The following is a 23,767-nucleotide window of genomic DNA, read 5'->3' as shown; positions in this document are numbered from 1 at the left end:
AGCTCGGATAATCCAAATAACTGAGAGCATGCGTTGTTATTTCGGGAACCAATTGCTCCATCATCGATGCTCCTGGAGGGTGCTGTGATAACCTCTCAACCCGCTCACCGTTAACCAAATTGGTGGTCCAAGCATTAAACGAATCAAATGCCTTGCAAAAGCACAAACAGCTGCAGGCTAATAACGTTTTTTAAGGTTTTTTAATGTTTTAAAACATTTTTTATTAAATTAGACGGCTGATTTTTGTTCAATCGTCTAACGGATACGATTAGGACAGAAAAGCATTTGGGGGAGTTCATTTCAGAGGGAAACGCCTTAACTAGATGCAGGAGCATGCTTCCATCTCCCCTCAACTGCAATCATGGTTATCTTTTAATATTCCTTACAACTCAGCAAAATGATTAGTGGAAAGAAACCGCACTACATGATGTGAAGAAAGAAAAACTAACCAGGGAATAGGTGCTAACAAGGAAACGTGGACGGAAGGTGGGCAGGCTACTTCTACAACTCAACTGTGGCAATTCCAAAAGGACATACCATCAATGAGATCTGTCACAATCAACTGGCATTTTTTAAGCTCATTAAACAGGAGTCTGGTTTGGTATAGATGTATATCCAGTGCTTATAATTGTCATAGGAGATAAAGAATGTGCTCAGATGAGCCATATGCTAAGGGAAGCCATTGTAGGGCCGGTATGCTAGTTATCTAGGGAGTTTTCTTTGTATCAAAGATTAGAGATAATGGAATAAAGGCAACTTTTCTAGCATTTCGGAAATCTAAAGATTGGTGTTGTCCCCTGTAGATTATTTATCCCCAACCTGAATATTTTAGTGGTTTGCATTCATAAATACCGCAATTGTTTGCAGGAACGGAGCATCATGTAATTCTTCACTAAATCTCTTCTGCTGTAAACTTGTTTGCAGGTTTTGAGATTGGAAATCTTCATTTGATCCCTCTACTAAAGCTTGCACAACCTATTCTCTATTATAGTTACTAACCCCTTTTCAGATCACGGGAAGCGTTCTTTGACATTTATGTCAGGTTTAAATGGGTGGTGTAAGTCTACCCCTATGGAAACTTGAGGACCAGAGTGCTGTGCAGAATGGAGGTGTCTGCATCAAAACACAAAGGCATACTTTTCTCGTAGAAGAACACTGTTAAAAATTCCATATGTGAGCATAATGCATACTTCGCACATGCAAAATATGAATATATCTTGTTGTGATATTCTTTGTACACACTAGCTTGAGCACTCTAGTATTGTTCACAACAAATGAGAAGATCCATTGATCTCCATTGTCTTTCACAAAATACACTACTTATTGAATAACAATGAAATTAAAAATGCTTATGAAGGTTATAAATTTTCAACATAAACACATCAATATAGTCACTAAATACACCACAATGGCAACCCCAATAACACGGAGATGTTTGAGCCTGGCCGAAAACAACCATCCATACGTTGCAATCAAGATAGCTAATAAATAGAATTAATACAATTATACCAATCGATGTGATGAATTATATTCCATGAAATCGCAATGTTTGAGATAACTGCATTTAAGATAGAAAAAAATGCCACAATAATATTTTTGTCTAGATAGAGTACAAACCCTTCACACAATTCTTTCAGGAAAAAGGATGATATTGAAGAATGTAGCTAAATTAAAGGCATATTTGACCATACCATATGTGAATAACCTAAAATAACCATCCATATACAATTACACCAATTGATATGATGAAGCATATTCCATGAAATTGCAATGTTTGAGATAACTACATTGGAGAAAAAAATTGTCACAATGACATTATTTTCTAGATAGGGTACAAACCCTTCATACCATTCTTTCAGGAAAAAGGGTGAGAATGAAGAATGTAGCTATTTCTTAGCTATTATCAGGTAAAGGTGATTTGACTATACCATGGGCGAATAGTATATTAAGAAATAAGTTAACTTCCAGTTCAAAATTATGCAGAAAACTACAATTTCTCTCTAATATTTAGAGATAAAAATAGAATCAAATAAAAATAATTAGGCTATATCCTGTACTAGTACCTCCAAAACATATTCTTATTTTGCACTCTCACAAGATCCGGTAGGGTATTCCAAAGCAATGCCTTTCTGCTCCACAATCCCTTGTTCAACTAGGCATCAAAAGGAGGTTCTTTCACACCATTCCCTCCCTTTGTTAGAAACCTCTCTTGCAGATAAAACAACAACAATTTCTGCAGAGCAGAGATCTCTCTAACCTTTCCTTCCAACTCACCTACTCTAGTTTCAAGCTCTCCTCCTCTTTCATTCATTCTTGTATCCAACAACCTTATGAGCTCATCTTGAATCACCTTCTGTATCATCTGGGACCTCTTATACTCCATCCACTTCCTGAAGCCACAGATCTGCGAATTGGCAATCTTTCCAGGCCTCGAACCAAGGGCCTCCCATTGTATAATGTATAGCTTTGGGAAGTTCCTTGTCATCAATCTCATTGTGACCAACAAGGAAATTCCACGTGTAGGGAATGGGTCCAATATCATTGTCATCAATCCAAATGAATCTATGCAAAAGTGCCCCAGATTGGGAATTCACAACAGAGGGTGTCAAAACTATATTCTTGGGGTGCTCGCAATTATACAAAACCATAGATGACCAGTTATTTCTAGGGTAAGTAGTCTGCACAACCCCATCCATTTTTGTAGTACTCTTGGGCTTGTAATCGTGTTTGACACACATTATAGCATACTAATCATCAATGAGCTCAGCTAATTCCCTAACTTCAATAGTATAGAGAAAATCACAGTTTACGAACATAGCCCAACCCTTGAACCCAGCTAGGAAAGGAGTGAAGAACCTGGAAAAGGAGAACTGGGTGCTCTCAGTGGGATCCCTTATGCGCCAGTAAATCCCAACCTTGTGGAGATCTGCTTGTTTGATGGGGATTACATCAACTGGAAATGTGGCATGTTTCAGCATCGAATGCCTACAGACCTCGTAGGCAAGATCCTCACGGGGATCGTAACCCACAAAGATCTTGAGCTTTGGAAGCACTTTTCCACTCTTGGTAATAACAGGTCCTCCCATAATGCCTGCTCAAGGCTGTGGTGAGACTGGATCTCGTGACTTCTGGTCCTCCTGCATCTTCAGCTTCGGTTCTGGAGACTCGGCCAAACATGGGGGAGATACTGCGAATGCCAGCCCGATGCCCAGTCCCAGTCCCAGTCCCGATACTAGCATGTCTCTGGAATTCCTATATGCATTCGAATGTGAATGCCCATTTCTGCTACTGAAAAATCTCTGCGGAGGAATTGAGTGCGAGGGGGATCGAACCTTGGCACTGATAACCTCTCAACCCGCTCGCCGTTAACCAAATTGGTGGTCCAAGCGTTAAACGAATCAAATGCCTTGCAAAAGCACAAACAGCTGCAGGCTAATAACGTTTTTTAAGGTTTTTTTAAATTAGACGGCTGATTTTTGTTCAATCGTCTAACAAAAGATTTGACGGCTACGATTAGGACAGAAAAGCATTTGGGGGAGTTCATTTCAGAGGGAAACGCGTTACGGTATAAAAAGAATTTGGGGGAGTTCATTTTAGAGGAAAACGCCTTACGGCGTAAATATTTGTTTTCATCTTAACATAGGTAAAGGAAAGAAAATTATTTTTAAAATTGGATTGATTCTCTTTATAATATCTTTTTTTCCTATAACTTTTTATGGCCCACAATTTTTTCTCAAATTTTAAAGTAATAATAATTTTAATGATATTTATATTTTGAAAAATAATGTTTTTTTTATTTCTCATAGTTTAGCTAAAATTGGATATTGTTATGCCATCCTCTATAATTATGTAGAGAATATTATATAACAATAAAAGTGTTAAGAAGATAGGAAAAATGTCTCATATTTTAATGTAATAATAATTTTAATGATATTTATATTTTGCAAAGTAATGCTCTTCTTTATTTCTCATTTGTGTAACTAAAATTGCATATTGTTATGCCATCCTCTATAATTATGTAGAGAATATTATATAGCAATAAAAGTGTTAAGAAGATAAGGAAAATGTATTGAGAATATAGTTATAGAGAATAAAAAAGTATTAAGAATATGAAATATAAATTTGATAAGATAGATTAGAGGTAAAAATTAATTTTTATAAAATTAATTTAAAAAAAATGAATATAAAAAAATGCAATTATATGATAATAGCTATCCTACAAACTAGACTTTGAATACCTTCGTCATTGTTATCATTTTTTTTGACATTGAACTCCTCATCAGCCATGGTCAGCAATGTAGAAGGGAGTGGCACTCCTTCTGATAGCAAGGTTGTTTCAAGAGATAAATGAACTTGCTAGCCTTCATTCTAAAACCCCAAAATCTTTAAATGATTCTTAGGAAAATCATTAAAAGGGTTCCTCATCACACGCTTCAACTATATGAATATCTCTAGGGAGTTGCCCTGCAAAAGCAACCCTACATCCAAGGTTTGATGTGCACTCCAATCACATCACGAAGTACATTCAATACATGAGGGATCACACCCTAATCATCAAATTCCTTGGCATATAACCCTCAGAAAAGGTTCTCTCCTACTTGATCTAGAAGGAAATTAAACCTAAAGGGGAGATAAATCTAGAACTTTTCACAAAAGGATTCTTTACCCTTGTCTTCACTAACATAGAAGACCATATGAGAGTATTTGAAAACTACTTTTATTTCTTTAACTCTACAGGACTATATCTTAGATTCTAAATGGAAAAATTTGTCCCATAAAAAAATGGTTTCATGATAGCCCAGTCTAGATTTGAATATACTTCTTAGCTAGGGACTTCTAGGATATGGAGATATTAGTCGGTTTGGTAATGCCCTAGGAAACTACTTTAAGGATTGTATGCTATGAAGTAAGACAGGTATATCTCATTTATTCATATCGTTGTTTATAGGAACATTTCAGAACCCCTTGCCAATTCGATGGATATCTACTATTAAGATGAGCTCTCAAAGCAGAGTTTGGGTTATGAACATATATAGTTCTATTGAAGAAGATGCAACAAATATGACTATCTATAAAATAATTCTCCCCTACTTGTTCCTAAGCCTACTTCGGCCCCACCCTAGTCACTGACCAAGATGGCCACTCTAAACTAATAAACTTTCTTCAAGGCCCCAAGTCCCCACCACCAAAATTACACTACTGGAAAACCCCAGTTACGAGCAAAAAATATTGATCCCCTGAAAAACCTTGATATCCCAACTCCATAAATGAATCCCACTCATTTTGTGGTTGACATGTTGGACTCAAGCCGTCCCATCAATCCTATCAAGGTTCCTCAAGCCTAGTCATTAGAATCATTAAATCATTCATCTCAAGAACCACTAAAGCTAGAGACCAAATTGGTGTTCACTAATGAATTGAATGAACATATGGAATTGGATGTTGTAAACCCTCCCAAAATTTATAGAGCATGGAAATCCAAGCATCCAAGTTCAATTCTAGAGCATAATGTCAAAATATTAAGAAGAGTCATTCTCAATTCTAGGAACAAAGTTTAAAAGGCATCAATAGGCCAAAAAAACTCTAGTCCACTAGGTGTCCATACAATCTCTGAAGGAAACAACAATGCCACATGGTACCCTCTCATTGGTCCATGAGGTAGCCTCTCATTAGGCCACCCCAGACCTACACGAACCAATCAGAACATGCCACCCTCACACATGCCACGTGTCAAAACAAGATTGACTCATCTAACACTATCTCCAACATAGTTAGTTGATGATGTCAGTTGTACGACTCCCTAGAAAACAACCTAGTCAACCATGTTGTTGACTTTTTAGTTGTTTGGCAAAAACTTCAACACGTCATAGCTTCTTCATACGACATCGAACAAAATCATTTCAAGCTTCATTGGAATCAAGATGATGAACACTAATAGTTGACGCTGATTTTGGTAGATTCTAAGCACTTTCACTTTTTAGCCTATTTTTTATCTCCCGATCATCACCCATGGTATTGTAACTCAAGAAGGCTATAAATAATGGGTCTCACTTTATAAAATGGTAGGTTGGTCCACCACAATGTAGCTATAACTATTTCACTTTATTTTAATAAAGAGTTTCTTAGTGTGTTTATCTTCTCTCCCAAGACAATCCAGTGTCTTTGAGCTTGACCATCTAAGATCTAGATCATTATTGTTGACTATGGTTGACTATGATTGACCATATTGACCATGATTGATGATGTCTCACTGCCATGTTTTTCCTTGGTTTGACCATTGTGAACATGGTAGTCCATGTTAACGATGTTGCCCATTGTTGATCATGACTGGAGAAATAATGGTCAACCATGGATAACCTAGTCAAACCATAACCATCCATTACCAACCATGGTCACAGTTAGTCAACCATAATCTATCCTATTCATACTTACTCAACCATAATAGCCATTATCAATTATGGTTGACCATGGTAAACCAAGGTCACTTATAACTAGCCATAATCAACCAAGACCAACCATAATCTACTCTTTTAATCCCTAGTCAAACATGGTCAACCTCATTAACGCTCTTCAACCATTAATGTAACAATTATTGTAACATTGATGTACCATTGATTATGGTCAGTATTAAAGCAACACTTATCATGACAAATATAACATAAATACATTGTCATATTAGTGATTAACCATAGTCATCCTTGGCCAACCACAGTTAGCTTCATCAATGGTGGTTGTCCATCTCAACCATCAACAAACCTCGTCAACTATGGTAAACCCTCATCAACTATTTTAAATCATTAACTATAATCAACCATGGTCTACAAATCTGCCCCAAAAGTAAACCATTAAGTAACACTACCACATTAGAAAATGTGGTTGATAGAGAGTGATTGACGATATTTGAAAATGACACTGATCAACACATATCAATCACTTTTACTAATATAATTGTGTTAATATATTTTATTGAAAATATATGTTACCTTATCTTCTTTGTAAAAATGAATATTTTTCTTAATATGAATGTATTTTGGATTAATCACATTATTGAGATTTGGTTGACATTTAGAACCAACTAATGTGGTTCCTACTTAGGACAAAGGTGAAAAAATCAATCTTCGCAAATATATAAATAACATAAAAGCATCCTTGCCCGGAATTAGCCGTTATGAATTAGACGTTATAAACTAACCGTTATGAATTAGCCATTAGGGAAAGGTTGTTAAGAATTAGTTAAGAGGATATAATATTAATTAATTAATTATTTTCATTTTCAATGTTATTATGTAATAAAATAAATTGAAAAAAATTATCATATATAATTCTAAATTAATGGGATATAATATTTGTATATTAAACATTTCTATTCATATTCAACGTTATAAACTAAATAGAAAAAGGATGTAGTATTTATTTATTAATTATTAATTTGTTATTTAATTTTATTAGAAATAGAATAAATAATATGGATGAAATCATAATAAAGATAATTTTACATTTAATATAAAAAGAAAAGAAAATTGATTTATTATTAACTATTAAAATATAAGGGAAAAATAACTAAAGGAAAATAAGAAAGAAGTACATATAGAATAAATGGAAAGAATAAGATGAAATGAAATGAGAAAGATATGAAAATAGAAATAAAATTAGAAAATCAGAAAATAGAAATGAAAACAGTCAAGAGTAAAGCGCAGGAATCCAACTATTGCTTAAGTTCCAACCATCATCTATGTTGAGATTTATTGCATGCTTCTCAATCTCAATGGATTCTCTTAGCTTCTTATGATGGAAATGATCAACCCTAACAATGACATGGGTATCCTCAATGCATAAATGGTGCTTAGATTTCACTGCATATCCAGATAAATCTTAGGAAAGAGAGTGATTGTCTCTAATGTTTGTTGCATGTTCTTGCATTCTTTCATTTATGGATTGACCAGTTTCACCAATGTAAGGAATCTCACATGATCAAGGAATTGAGTATACCCCTTTCATGTCTTTAGGTCTTTAACAGATCTAAGAGAATTTCTAATTGTATTAAGGGGCTTGAAAATTGCACCAACTCTATTCTTTTTAAGAATATGAGAAATCTTATATGTGGTCCCCTTGATAAAGGGAAGAAACACATTGGAATTATGATGATCGCGAGCAGGCTTAACTCGGGATTCTTTACAGGCTCTTTGAAAGGATCTGAGGCCTTGTTGTCTCTTATAGCCATTATTTTCAAAAACTTTCAAAAGGTGATATTTTTCTTCTTCAAGGTGATTCTCATTAGAAATCTTAAGAGCCTTTGTGGCAAGAGTGTTAAGAACTCCTAGTTTTTAGGCTGGAAAATGATGAGAAGAGACATCAAGATATTGTTTCGTGTGAGTTTTTTTCAAAAAACTTGGTGAGAAACAGAGAAATCATCTATTCTAGAGAGGAAATATTAATAATTATTATTATATTTTTAGATAATATAATACTAATTATAATTATTATAATAATAATATTAATAATTATTATTATAATAATTAATATAGTTAATCTGATACATTTGAACGTCCTCAAGGGATATACATTTGTTCTTCTTCATGTACCTTCTTGCAATTATTAACGTTTGCGAACTTCGGCTGCTGACCAAATAGGGCAACGATCACCGTGTCTCCATAGCCGAAGGAGGATCCGTGCCATATCTTCTGGACCATCCCTACTTCCCGGACACCAAACTGCTGAAAACGCAATCATGTCCCTTCTAAATATCTCAATCTATGCCTCTAATCACGAGGTGATAATGTTAATCTACGATGCCTTAGACTCCATTGTACATTGCTTCAAGAATTGTAAGACCACGCCAGAATCGCAACATAAAGGCTTTCTTTTTATTTTAAATTAATATTTATTTTTATTTTGATATTAGCCCCCTAAAAAAAATAAAAATGGATTGTCTTTATAATATCTTAGTTTCTTTTCCTACCTATAACTCTTTATTGCCCCACAACTTTTCCTCTGTAATAATAATTTTAATGCTATCTATATTTTGCAAAATAAAGCTCCTTTATTTCTCATTAGTTTAATTAAAATTGGATATTGTTATGCCATCCTCTATAATTATATAGAGAATATTATATAACAATAAAAGTGTTAAAAATATAGGAAAGATGTATTGAGAATATTATATAACAATAAAAGTTTTAAGAATTTAAGAAAAAAGTATTAAGAATATAAAGTATAAATTTGATAAAATTTAGAAGTAAAAATTAATAAAATTAATTTAAAAAAAATAATATAAAAAATACAATTATATGATAATAGCTACCCTACAAACTAGACTTTCAATACCTTAGTCATCGTTATCATTTTTGCTAATACTCAACTCCTCGTCAGCCATGGTCAGTAATGTAGAAGGGAGTGGCACTCCTTCCTATAGCAAGGTTGTTGCAAGAGATAAATGAACCTGCTAGCCTTCGTTCTCAAACCCCCAAACCTTGAAATGATCGTTAGGAAAATCGTTAAAAGGCTTCCTCATCACAAGCTTCAACTATATGAAGATCTCTAGGGAACTGCCCTGCAAAAGCAACCATACATCCAAAGTTTGATGTGTACTCCAATAATAATACGAAGGATATTCAATACATGAGGGATCACACCCTAATCATCAAATTCCTTGGTATGTAACCCTCGGAAAAGGTTCTTTTCTACTCAATCTAGCAAAAATTGAAGCCTAAAGGGTAAATAAATCTAGAACTTTGCACAAAAGGATTCTTTACCATTGTCTTCACTAAAATAGAAGACCATATGAGAGTATTCGAAAACCGCTCTTATTTGTTTAACTCTATAAGACTGTAACTTAGATTCTGAATGGAAAAATTTTTCCCATAAAAAAATGATTTCATGATAGCCCCATTTTATATTCGAATGTACTTCTTTCCTAGGGAATTCTAGGATATGGAGATATTAGGAAGTTTCGGTAATGCCCTAAGAAACTTTGTTAAGGATTGTATGCTATGAAATAAGGCATGTATATCTCATTCATTCATATCTTTGTTTATAGGAAGATTTTAGAACCCGTTTCCAATCGACGGATATCTACTATCAAGATGAGCTCCAGAAGCAGAGTTAGGCCTATGAACATATATCATTCTATTGAATAAGATGCAACAAATATGAATATCTGTAAAATAACTCTCCCCTAATTTTTCATAAGCGTACTTCAACCCCACCCTAGTCACTGTCTAAGATAGCCTCTCTAAACCATTAAATTTTTTTCAAGGCCCCAAGTACCCACCACTAAAATTACACTATGGAAAAACCAGAGTTACGAGCAAAAATATTGATCCCATAAAAAGCCTCGAAATCCCACCTCCACCAATCAATCCCCCTCCTTTTGAGGTTGACATGCTCGACTCAAGCGCTCCCACAAATCCTATCAAGGTTCCTCAAGCCTAGTAATCAAAACCCTTAAATCCTTAATCTCAAGAACCGCCAAAGACAAAGACCAAATTTGTGTTCACTAATGAATTGAATGAGCATATGGAATTGGATGCTCTAAAACCTCCCAACATTTATAGAGCATGGAAATACAAGGATCCAAGTTCAATTCTAGACCATAATGTCAAAATATTAAGAAGATTCATTCTCAATTCTAGGAACAAGTTTTAAAAGGCATCAATAAGCTAAAAAAAATCTAGTCCACTAGGTGTTCATACAATCTCTGAAGGAAACAACAATTCTACATAAGGATGAGAAGAAAAAGGGTAGAAAGAGCAACCATAAAATCTTAGAAGAATTAGGGGATATTCTTGTCAACTCAAGAGGAATCAAGTTGATCTCATAGGTGTATCCCTCCTCCGATCCCTCTCCTCCATTAACATCATCTCCTGGAATTTTAGAAGCCGTAATTGCAAGGGAAAAGGAATGCTTCTAAAAAATAAATGGACCTTGAAACATCCAAATTTCATGATGATTTAGGAAACCAAAACTTCCTTTGAAGCTTTTAATAAAATGATAAACAAATGGCATCATAGCTTCGAGTAATTAGGTCTATATGTTAAAGATCAATCTAGAGGTTTTTCTATCATGCGGAACTCACAAGATGTGTTTAGCCTCAACATGTTTGTTTTTAGAATTATTACCATCCAATTCCATCCCATTGGATCATCGAAGCATTGTTTACTCTCAAATGTTTATGACCCCTTTCCTCTTAGAGACAAATCTTACTTCCTTAGTTTGATCAAACAGTCCAATCTTCTTCTTTTCCCAATTTTCCTAGATCTTGGGAGGAGATGTTAGTCTAACAAAATTATTTGAGGAAAAGAAGGGTGTTATCATAAAACTTAAAGAAAAATCAAAATTGTTTGAGGATGTTATGACCTCCTCTTATTTGGTAGATCTAGACAACATCAACCATGTTTATGCTTGGAATAACTAAATAGGGGTTCTCAAAAAATACCTTCAAATATAGGTAAATTCCACATTTCTCAAAATATCATGGCAAGGGACATTTTCATGGAAGCCTCCATCACTCCTAGTCATGGATCAGGTCAATAGCCTATTAAACTTAATGTTGAAATGAAATATCATCTCATAAATACACCCTTTAACCTAGAACAATTTTGGCTTCAACATTTATACTTCCAAACAAAAATCAAATATTGGTGGGATGAAATAGCTAACCTTTATGACTTAGTTATGTTTTGTCTTCATAGAAGAAATAGACACATCAAAATTCAACTTAAAACATGGAACACACAAAAATTTGGTAATATCCTATAAGGCAAGTAGAAACTAGAGGCTCAAATGGAATGCATCCAATAGGAATTCATTCAATAAGGAATATTTGATGAACTAATAAAGAAGCAATCTTTCACACAAACATAGCTTGAAGAATAGAGAATGCAGGAAGAAATTCTCTAGCAGTCAAAATAATGAATCAAATGGCTAAAAGAGTGGAAATAATATAGCTTATCTCCTCGATGCTTCAACGTCCATATCACAATCACATCTACTCTTTTAAAAATCAAAATGTTGTCAAAGTCTAAGACTGCTACGGTATGGCACATGAACTGATAAGATATTATACATATTTTTTAATTGACCACATACCTAATAGATCACAATTTATCAAAAAGATAATGCATCATATCCCTCACTTTGATACCAAAGAATATAATGAGGATCTTATTCATGAAATATCCCCTCATGAAGTGGAATTAGACGATAATTCCATGCCTTGAAACAAATCCCTTGGTCTATATGGATTCACAACTTAGTTATAGTATATCGATTGGTCCATAATTAGTTAGGACATATGGAAAGTGATAAAGGAATCAAGGAAGTTGAAAGCTATCTTGAAAGCTTTGGAAACCTCTTTCTTCATCCTATTTGTGAAATGGGACAAGTCGGAGGCCAAAGTGGTTTCTAACGCATAACTTTTTGTAATGTCTTCTACTTAGTTATCACCAAAATAATTGTTAGTTGCCTTAAGACTTTTCCCCATACCTCATGTCATCAAAACAAACCAATTATGTCAAAGCGTGACAAATCCTAGATAGAATCATTATTTCTCATGAAACCATCCACTTCCTTAAAATCATCCATAAATCTTAGCATGTTTCTCAAACTTTGACCTTTTCAATGCCTTTGATAAACTCAATTGGAGCTTTTTATTCAACAATCTCATTACTTTTGGATTTGACTATGAATGGGTCTGTTAAATCAAAAAACTCATTTCTTTAGCCTTTTTTTCCATCAGCTGAACATCTCTCGACTAATCCTTTTTATAGTGGAGAATTATGGGTTATTGACACATTGGTAGGTGTTGGAAAAGCTTTAGGGCATTTTGTCTAAAATTTCATAGGAAATCAATTAAACAAGGTATATATCTTATGTCTGTATATGTGTTTAAATGAATTCTTTAGAACCCTTACCTGAATCTATCGATATATACTACCAATATGACTTTGGAAGAATACCCTAGACTACAAGCACATTCCCTTCAGATTCCACCAATACCACGAATATGGATATCTCCATTAAAACTGCTCATTATTAGTTCAAACAACCCTAGTTAAATGCACTAAATCTAAAGATCACGATGAATTTTCTAAGCCTTCTGGTCATCATAGAGGCCAAATACCTCCTCAAATTCCACCCCCTTCAAGCAATATCCAGCATTAGCAATAATTTTCAACCCCTTTCTTCCATCTCTTCTTCACCCCAACCCCCTAAATCCACTTCCCTAAAACTAAAAACTCCTAATACATGATACACTAAATCTCCTTCTCACACCACTTGAACCCCACCTCATTATCCCCTCTAAAATTGCTTCTTATGAACCTCCCTTCGCCGCCCTCGAAACATACATAAATAGTGGGGAAATTGAAGACATGGATCTTTATTACCTTGACCTTCACAACCTAGAAAAATCTTGGAAAGGAAAAGAATAAAGTTCCATTTTGGAGAATCAAGTTAAGATCCTCAAAAAATCCTTCCTTCGGTGGGTCAAGAACAAGCACAAAATGCTTCACTAGGACAAACCAGTGCCAATCCACATGGCATTCATGTCCAACCCTTAAAGGGGAACAATAAGTTGCACAAAGATGATAAGAAGAAAGAAAGAAAGAGATTTGTCAATGGGAATTGAAAAGGAAATGAACTCGACACATCCGATCATCTAGTTGGTGGTGAATATCCATCCTCAAATGGACTAATCAAAGAAAGAATACACTTTCTTTGTCATAGGATTTTAATAAGTCAATGTTTAGGATTTCAATAGGATGATTTGGAACCTTCATCAAATAATAGCTTCTTGATTGATTGAGACCATGTCATGAATTCTCATTTGCAAAAGAAACCCAAAATTTACTTCTGAAATAAATTCAATCAAATAGGCCTTAATTGTGTAGCAATAACCTTGGCTGAATGCTTATATATTATGTAACAAACTGAAATTTGTTGAAAAAGTCTAGAAGAAAATCCATTTTCATTTCAATATTGAGAGTACTAAATGTAGAATTTAGAGATCCCAAAAATTTATTTTACCCCTAAGACTCCCTAATCGCCTTTAGAAAATAATCCTTCAACAAGTTATAGAAACCAATATAAAAATAAAACATAAGCCCATCTACACCTAAGCTCTTATGTTTTGCATGGATCCATGATCCACAAGATTTTTAGAATAAAAAAATAGCTTCCTCGAGTGACTAGCTCATTTATTATAAAAAATCGTGGAATCTGTTTATATCACCTCAAGAATTTCCTAAACTAGACAACATTTTGGCTCCATAAAGAGTGATTAGAAACAATGGAACCCCTCTTAAGTCATTTCATTAAATGAGAGACCCAAAGAATTGTATACATATTGAATTTCAAAAAAAAATAACAATTTGTTTTTATAGTTTATGTATTGATGAAAAAAATTGGTATTATTATAGTCCTCTTTGATCCAAATGGCATGATTTTTAAGCTGCCAAGCAACTTACTCCATTCCTAAAATTGAGTGTTTACAAGATTACAATGCATGTAGCTATAAATATAAATCTAATAGAGTGCATAAGGCATGATATTTAAATTATTTTGTAATACTTAACTTCCTATAGTTGTGGTTTGTACCTTTCTCTAAATAATTTAAACCATTTTTTATGGTTGCTTTAATTATCACAATATTATCCACAAATTGGCACATAAAGGAAATGTCGCGTACATATGTGGATATGGTGAAGAAAAGTCGTGTATATTTTCCATGCCATGGTATTGTCAATACCATTGGTATTTACCATGGTATTGGCCCATAGTGATGAGTGTGACAACAGATATTTGATCTCGTCAAAGAATACCATTAACATTACTAAGGGATTTGCCTAAGGTATTGACTAAGGCCTATGCCATATAAGGAGATGGATATCAAAGTGTTAGGTGTGAAAGTTATGGGTTATTAATGAATAATTTGATATGAAACAAGTGTGCACCAAGGAGCATTAAGGAGGTTTAAATTTGATAGATTTGAAAGCATTGTAGTGACTAATGAACATTCTTGTTTGATATTTTATGATTATGATTAACAATGATATATTTGTGATGGTAATGATACTCTAACATGAACATGTGATAGTAAGGGTTGTAGACTAATGAATATTATTGTTTGATATTTTATGATTATGTCTAACAATGATATATATGTGATAGTTTTTTGGTTGCAACAAAGGCATGATTCATTGATTACATATCTGTACGCAGGTTTTCTTCAGACAGGTCGTGTACATACACGGATCTACCTTAGGGGAATCACGTAGATATTATGAAAAAGTACAAAATTTCTACGCATATCTCAAGTAGTAAAGGCATTTACATACATGAATGTTCTTTATAAGAGTCATGTACATATACTAGGGTTTTACAGGATGAACTATTGATTATGTTTGATCAATTCTGTTATGTTTGTTGTTGTCTGTAAATGGTGTCTCTCTCATGATAAACTGTGTTTGAAAATAATGGTTGGGTTGAACTGATGAAATGTTGATGATATTGTTGTATTGCAACCTGTGTTTGGTTCAGTAATATGTGATGGGGTCATCATGTGGTTTAGTGATTGATTCAGTGTGACAATGATTCATATTTAGGTAACAGTGTTTTGATATCTATACGCGGGTATCCTTCAGGGAAAACGTGTACATACGCATGTATGATTAACAATAATAGAGTATACAATATGATGCATGATTAATCAAGGTTTTAAGGTATAACATTCAGTTTATGTGATGGTTAACGGTGTTTGACTTGGTATATTGATGAGTGTCTATGCATTGGTATGATTCAGTGTTTGAGGAGTTCATTTCAGAATTGTTGGGAGTGGATCTAGTTTGAAACATTTTGAAAAGTGATCCACAAAGAGTTGAAGATAGTAGTCTTCAGAAAGGTGGTTGTAGCTCCCTTCCAGTAGGATTTGGAAAACGAGAGAAATGTGTAGCCTTCTATAGGTAGAAGCTTGTGTACTCGTTAATTTCTGTGCTAATACAAGATTGTAAGAAACATTTTAATAAAAGAAGAAGACAAAGAAATTAGGTTTCCACCTAAAAATCCTGGTGTTCATATGTTTATGTGTGTCAATGTTCTATCTGCTTCTTAATTGGTCATAATTATTTTTTATTTGATAAATAATGAAATAATAATGCATTGATTAATACTACACATGTACTTAGATAAGATATCTAGATATATGTGGATTTCGATAGTAAGATTCAGGTATATACGCTAGTTTCCTTTGCAACAGTCACGTATAGAAATAAAAATAATAAATTGAAATTGAATTGAATAAAATATTGATTCACCCCCTGACCCTCTTATTATTTTCCTTAACAAGTGGTTTCAGAGAAAGTCCTCCAGAAGAAGCTTGATTGCTTAAAGGAAGATTCATCAAGATGGGTAATCAAGAGGGATTAGCATCTATCAGGCCACCATTATTTAACGTAACAAGCTTTGTTTTATGGATAGTCAGAACAAGAGCTTATCTACAATCACTTGGAGCTACTGTTTTGGAAATCGTTGAAGGAGGCTATCGATATCCATCCTCCCTTCACACAAATGTAGTAGAAATGAGAAAATATGAGACCAATGAAAAGGTTGTCAACTCTCTATTAGGAAGCTCGGTAGAATCAAAATTTTGAAGGTTATGCAGCTGAATACAACAAAGGATATATGGGACAATATCGTCCAAAGTTATGAAGTTAACACTAAGGTAAAGAGTGTCAAAATTCAAACATTTATAATTCAATATGAATATCTCAGAATGCATAGTGATGAAAGTATTGTGGGTTTCTTTCTTAGGGTAGATGAGATCATTAATTCAATGAGAAATATTTTTGATGAAGTAAAAGATTCAATAATTGTTGAAAAAATCCTAAGATCTATATCTCGAAAATTCGATTTGAAGGTATCTACCATTGAAGAAATGCAAGATTTGAAGAACCTTACTGTTGAACAACTTCATGGGATCTTAAGAACTTATGAAAAGAAAAGGAGAAGATTAAGGAATCAAGTTACTTATCAGATGAAGAAGAAGCAAACTTCGTAAAGAAACTCCAAGTAGGAACTGGTAGATTTATAGGTAAGCTTCATTTCAAATGTTTTTCTTGTGGAAGAGTTGGTCATTATGCTGCTAAATGCCCTTATAAAGAAAACCATGAAAAAGGAATAATTTTGCAAGAGTGAATATTAGAGGAAGGTTTGAAAACAAGAAATTTTTATACACACATGAAGATAGTGATGGTCTTTCAAATGGTGAAGAAGGTGAGTCTGATCAAGAATATCAATTACTTATGGAATTTGAAGATAAATGTATTGATGAGTTTGATGATGTTTTTATGGATTCCCTAGAAGAAAAGGATAATCTTATTGAAGAAATAACTCATCTTAAAATTCGTCTAGAAGAAGCTAAATTAGTAGAAGTGTTATAGACATTTTTGTGCCTTACAGCTATAAGCATGAAATGTCCATAATCCAAGGGATCCAAAGTCCCTAAAGATGTTGTTACAGCTCCTAAAGGAACAAGGTCAACCAATGACATCTTCTCCCAGAAGTTCTCCACCAAAAACCACTCAGAAACAGTCAATTCAGGATCAATTCAAGTGCTCCACTAGCTGCCTGCGTTGCAAAGCACCCCAGTACACTGTCTAGGTGCGTTGCAACGCACTTGAATGCACTACCCAGGTGCGTTGAGCGGGAAATGACAAGTGGCAGAGTCATTCAACGAGGTGGAAAGACCATGGAAGCTTCCAGAATCTTCTCCAATGACACTTGCCTCACTGAATTCGACCAAGTGATGAGTAAGAGGCTCTCAGTCTCCAAGTGGAAGCAAGAACTGACAGAGAGAGGCCACAAGTCAAAACATAAGCTGACTCATCCTCTCTGCTTACATCTATATATGGATCCCTCATCCCAGAGATCCAGAGGCTGGAATTTTGTACTTTGCAGAGAATTGTTGTTGGTTTGAGATTGAGATTAGTACATTGGGTGATTTATGCTTTGTTGGAGGAGAGGAAGGGATTCCTTTGCTGGGAGGTAGATGCTGGATCGGAACTCACTTGGTTGTATCTCCTCTTGGACTTTCTTATTCTATCAATAAACTATTTGAGTTTCTCGTACATGTTGTGTATCAATGATGTTTTGTTATACTTACATGTTTAGCTTAATCTGATCTTGAGCTTTTTATGAATGTATATCTATATCTTCGTGTAGTTTCTCTCTCTTGTGATCTTGCAGGAATTCGGTGAAGCTGGGCCGGTAAAGGAGCAGGGAGCTGGGAGCTACTGAAGAGAGGAGCGATTTGGATCAACAAACTAGCGGAAGACACAGGTTAGTTACATCCTTCCTCCTCATTTACATTTCATAAAGAAGAATACTCAATTAGTTTTCCTTGTTTGTTGCTAAGGCACTATCACACCTTAGAGTGGGATAGGGGCATTCTGAATAGATACTTTTCCCAACAACAAATTGGCGACTCCGTTGGGGATCGTATCTGGTTAGTTTATTTGTGTTTCTATTGTTGTTCTTTTCATAAACTTAGGAGTGTTGAATCGAACTGCATTTGCCATTTACAAATGCAAAGTAGAGATCTGCCACTCTAGTCCACTCACTAGGCCTTTTTATGATCTGAACAAGCTGATCCACAAATGCTCTAACTGCCCTTTGTGATAGCTCTTAGTCCTCCTTTAAATCATCCTTCTAATTGTACCTTATTGATAGCTTTTATCCAGCCAAAATCCATAGATTAAACTGCAAACCGTGACCCAGAACCCGGAGACAATTCTCGTTTCTGCTTCAGCGCAGGCTCTGTGAAGAGATTCTGCATTTCAACGCAGGTCCCGAGAGGGCTACCTGCGCTGCAATTCAGTTTCTCTGTTCTGCAGGTGCACTGATCAGCCTTTGCCCTGTGCAGCTGTGGTTCTTTGCATCCTTGTGTTCAGTTTTATCTCTGTTTTTTGCAGCCTGTTATCAGTGTGTGTACCTATCTGAAAACCCCTTTTCTCTGCCTTAATTCTGCCTCAGTTGTATCAAAGAAACTGTATTTGTTTTTGTGTATTTGTTACATCATTTGCAGTTTCCCATTACAAAAGTAAACTAGTCATACTGTCGCCTTTAGATCTAGACCTGTCGTAAGTGTCGTTTTGATCTTAGGAGTAAGTTTGTTTGCTGTTGACAGTTGATTGCACTTTTACTTTTGTCTTTTGGTTTGAATTTATGGATTTCTAGTGTCGAAACAAGTGTTTACTTCAAAATCATAAAGTGTCGTAATCATCTTTTTGAGTTCAAAAAGAAACTTGTTTGTGTTTTCACTTGAAATCGAATTCAAATTTTGTACAACAGCTTTCTTTTTAGGCATCAATATTAAGAAAGCGAAAACAAATACATGCATTTGTGCATTTGCATATTGATAGTTTGTATGGTTTGATTTAGGAAAAGTGCATTTACAGTGTGCTCTTTGCTCTTTGAGAAAAGATTGTGTCTTTCTTTTCCCCTTGTAGCTAGGATTTTCATTGTTGAAAAGAGATAAATGCTTGCTTATCATCTTTAGACTGCATTTAGGAATTGTATATACATCTCGTGGTGATCCAAAAAGGCAAACTTCTAAGAAATATCAACCTAAAATAAATTGAATGAACTTAACAACGCTTTGTAACTTAACGCACAACATAGAGGTCTAGGCTAGAGACGTGTTCCGGCGTCGTAAAACCTGGTGACTGTCGATCTCACTGATGGTTGGGTGATTCCTCCTGAGAGACGATAAGTGCCAGTACGGATTGTGCTCCCACGTACCGTCGAGTATATATTGGGAGACCCATATAGGCATAAAACCTTTATCCATAGGAAGCCGTGTCGGCCGCCCTACTGATCGCAATGCACTGAACACAGCATTCGGGAAGATTGACCGCCCGTACCTTAAAAAGTATTCTGCGGTTTTGCGAAAAGTTTGGCACACCCTCTACCTAGAACTCCCAAGCAGTTCCTTTTGGCCTTTTTCAGACTCTATAACGGAAAAAGTCCATCCGAGCATTTGTCACTTCGGGCTCGTTAAAACATCGAAGGAGACTAGAGTCATCTTTTGCTTTTTCTCGACTCTTTAAAATTGAAAAAGCAAGTTGTGTCCAAAGCGTCTAAAATTCATTTAATTCGGAAACATATTTCCCCTTTTGTATTTTAGTTGATCGAGTAATCCGAAATCGTGGAAGAAAGTCAATTGAAACCCCGTCGTTCACGGAGACTTACGAGTCAACCGTCTTTGTCTCCGGAATCGAAAACAGTATGGACAAAGCGAACTCGTTTAACCGGTTCGAAATCTCCTATTAAAGTTAGAACAAGTGTTCCAACAACATCCGAGATTCCGGTTACTCCAAACATTTCTGGAAACCCTGCCTCTACAGAAGAAGTTCAACAGCCACAGAGGGACAGTGATACTGATCCTAGTCTGAGAGCAAACACTTGTGTTACTGAACCAGTTCCATCTGCAACCGGTTCGGAAAGTCTTGCTCCTCAAACATCTGTCGCTGTCGATTCAACCCCTTCTTCGGCACCAGAAATATTTTACGGACCTGACGGTCTTCCCCTTCCACCTGGTTTGATTGCGATAGAGGAAATTGTAGAAGATCCGCAAGCAAGTACTCCAACACATTTTGGAGTCGGGGTCACTCTATTTCCTTCGACATCAGAAGTTAGTCTACCACCAGTGGAAGTTCCTGTAGAATCGCTAGGTAATCTTTTGGATAGACTCAAAATGTCTGAACAACCATCAACATCTAGGACTGTGTCGACTGACACAGCGACAACAGAACTCCCTGCCGTCACTCCGACAATGTTTGCCGGCGTACCATCTGTCCCGACTAGCTCACAACCGCTAGAAGGAGTCCATCCAGGGACTATTTCGACAGTATGGTCCGTTCCTGTTTGTTCCTCCGGAATAATATCCGGCAACTCTTATGTTGAGACTCGCCAAATTGATCCATTTGGAGGTCAATTTGGGCAATCCAGTCCCCAAGGGCAGACAATCCCTTTGAGTTCCGGATTGCCACCGTATGGGGGGCAGTATGCCCTTTCATTACCCCCTCCGGGAGGATATCCATACAGGAGTTCACAACAGTATTCAGGTTATACTGGAATTACATCAAGTGGTTGGGTACCTATACTACCCCAACAACCAAGGGTTGTGTATTCTATGCAACAATGTGTACCTATGTCGAACATCCCGACTACGCCAGCTATTGTGACAGTGTCACAAGTTCAAACGCTGCCTGTTGTATGTCAACCTCAGATTTCTCAGGTTGTAATGCAACAGCCCCTTGACCCTGTGACTCAACCACAATCGCCGACTGGTGGGGCGACACAGGTCCAAACGGGTACAATTACCCCACACCTTGGTCCAACGGTTAGTATAGCGCAACAGAACATGGCTTCACAACCGTGGCTGGTGCAATATCAACAACCACAATTCCAACAAGTATACCAAGGTTCTGAGCAGCAAATCTTTGCGAACAATGGACAACCGTACATTCAAAACGGTCAAAATCAACCATTCTACAATGGTCATGTCCACCAACCGTATCAGTCGTACCAGCATCAATTACATTATGCTGGTATGCAAAGGCCAACTGCTCAGGCAATTCCATCATATCCTGGGTATGCTTCACCTAACCTGAATCAACAGTTACCATTCGTGGCAACTTTAGAGTTACCTGATTTACACCGGTTAACAAATGATCCAATTGCTTACGCCCCTTGGTGGCCAGCGATCCCTCATAAACTTCCATCAAATATTCCTAAATTTAATGGAAATCCAGGTGAAGATCCATCGAATCACGTGATGAAATTTCATCTATGGTGTTCGTCAAACGCCCTAAACGATGATTCGATAAGGCTTCGCCTTTTTCAGAGGACTTTAACGGGTCCAGCGGCAAAATGGTATATTGAATTGCCTAGAGCTTCGTTCGACAACTTCAGTACCTTAGCCACGACTTTCTTAACCCATTTTCAATTACCGATAAGGTATGAAACGGGAACGGAAATCCTAACCAATTTCAAACAGACGACGGCCACTCACATATCTGATCATATACATGAGTGGCGACGTCGTCGTAGGATGGTAAAAACGTACGTTCCCGATCAGCTATTAGCTGAATGGTTTATCAAGTCGTTACTTCCTGCCATAACGGAAGATGTGGCAAATGGGGGAGTCGTAACGGAAGAGCAAGTTATCGCTCGTGCGCAATATCTCGACTTGGTCTATACTCAGTTTGGCACGCTCTACGACAAAATACCTGACGCCCCTAGACCGGAATTCTCAATTCCTCCTCCTCCTCAATCAAACAATGACTCTCATGCCGGAGATGGCGTAATTGGCACTACAAACGCGAAATCGACAAAGGCTCCATCCAAGAAAGCCCGTAAGATTTCAGATCAAAATGCAAAAGACGAAATTCTTGCTTCGGAAGTAAATGTTGTATCGACAGATAAGGGCAAAGAAACCAAACAACCAGGAAGCAAGAAGAAGCAAAGCAAAGGTAAGAAGAAGAAACAGGATGAGTCATCTCCTGAAAAAACTTCTTCAAACCCTCCTGGAAATAGGAAACCAAAAAATCCATGCTATATATGTGATGGGGATCACTGGACCGCAGATTGTCCACACAGAGCTGAGCTTAAGAAATTCTTTAAAAGTTCGAAAACCTCAGCCATGTTAACTGATCCGTTCCCAAATCTAGGAACAAATCTGGTTGATAGTGGAAATGCTTCCCCGTCTCAAGTGCTAATGTTGTCGGTTTCAAAACAGCAAAATGATGCTTTGATTTCGACAAGGAACAAAGATTACGGGAATCCGCAGCTGTCGAACGACAAGGATAAAGATCAACCAAGTAGTTCGACAACAACTTCGACAGAAGTTGTACCACCCATCATTCCTGAATTAACAATAAAACCGCCAAAGGGAGTAGTACACAAGTCGACGTTTAATCCCCGCGCTAGAGCGGCACAACATTATAACATAGTGGAAGATTTGGCCCAATCGCCATCCGCTATGTCGACTCTTGAGGTGCTACAAAATTGCCCATCCCAAAGGCAGGCTTTGTTATCAGCCATTGGTGGGGTTGATCCTAAGGATTCCAATCTTGTATCCTTCGACCACAAAGGATACGATCCTCAGTTACCAGCCCAACTAGCTTTCCTTATTCAAGTGAAAGCCCTCAACAAAACTGTTCATCGAACAATTATTGATGAGGGGGCATCTGCATGTATTATGTCGATGAGTTGCTGGAAAACTTTAGGATCTCCAACCTTGTTGCGATCTTCGACGACATTAAAAGCATTCGACGGAAGGACATATACCCCGTATGGTATCCTAAATAACTTGAAGGTTGAACTAGGGGGAAAAACAGTAGAAATAGATGTTGAAGTCATCGATGGAAATCTTGATTACAACATCCTACTAGGAAGACCGTGGATATATGCCATGGCAGCTGTTGTGTAGACCTATTTTAGGAAGATTGCATTCCCCTTCCAAGGAGGGATTACAATCGTCGATCAACAAAACTTCCTCCCTAATGGTTCTCAAGTTACAGGAAGCATTCCCATGATCCATGGAAGCCCCCATTCGCTTCAGAATATCGGAGTAGGCCTACTAAAAGATCCTATACTAATGGGAACTTTCGCTCTTCCACCTCCAATCAACTTGGCGGAAGTAGCATCGATAGGAACCTGCAATATGATATCTTCCACAAAGATTTCAGAAAACGATATCGACATGGAT

General features: G+C 36.3%; 1 pseudogene; it reads right to left on the bottom strand.

The window, feature by feature from the left end:
- Positions 1-2,152: 2,152 nt before the first annotated feature.
- The window catches only part of LOC149204142 (uncharacterized), a 33,229-nt pseudogene continuing 11,614 nt past the window's right edge, over positions 2,153-23,767 (bottom strand).

This window comes from Pinus tabuliformis, chromosome 1_2 (assembly GCF_031772625.1).
Source record: "Pinus tabuliformis cultivar Carrire ecotype Pingquan chromosome 1_2, CPIR1, whole genome shotgun sequence".
Taxonomy (NCBI): Eukaryota; Viridiplantae; Streptophyta; class Pinopsida; order Pinales; family Pinaceae; genus Pinus; species Pinus tabuliformis.
This window is presented reverse-complemented; position numbering and strand designations above follow the sequence as displayed.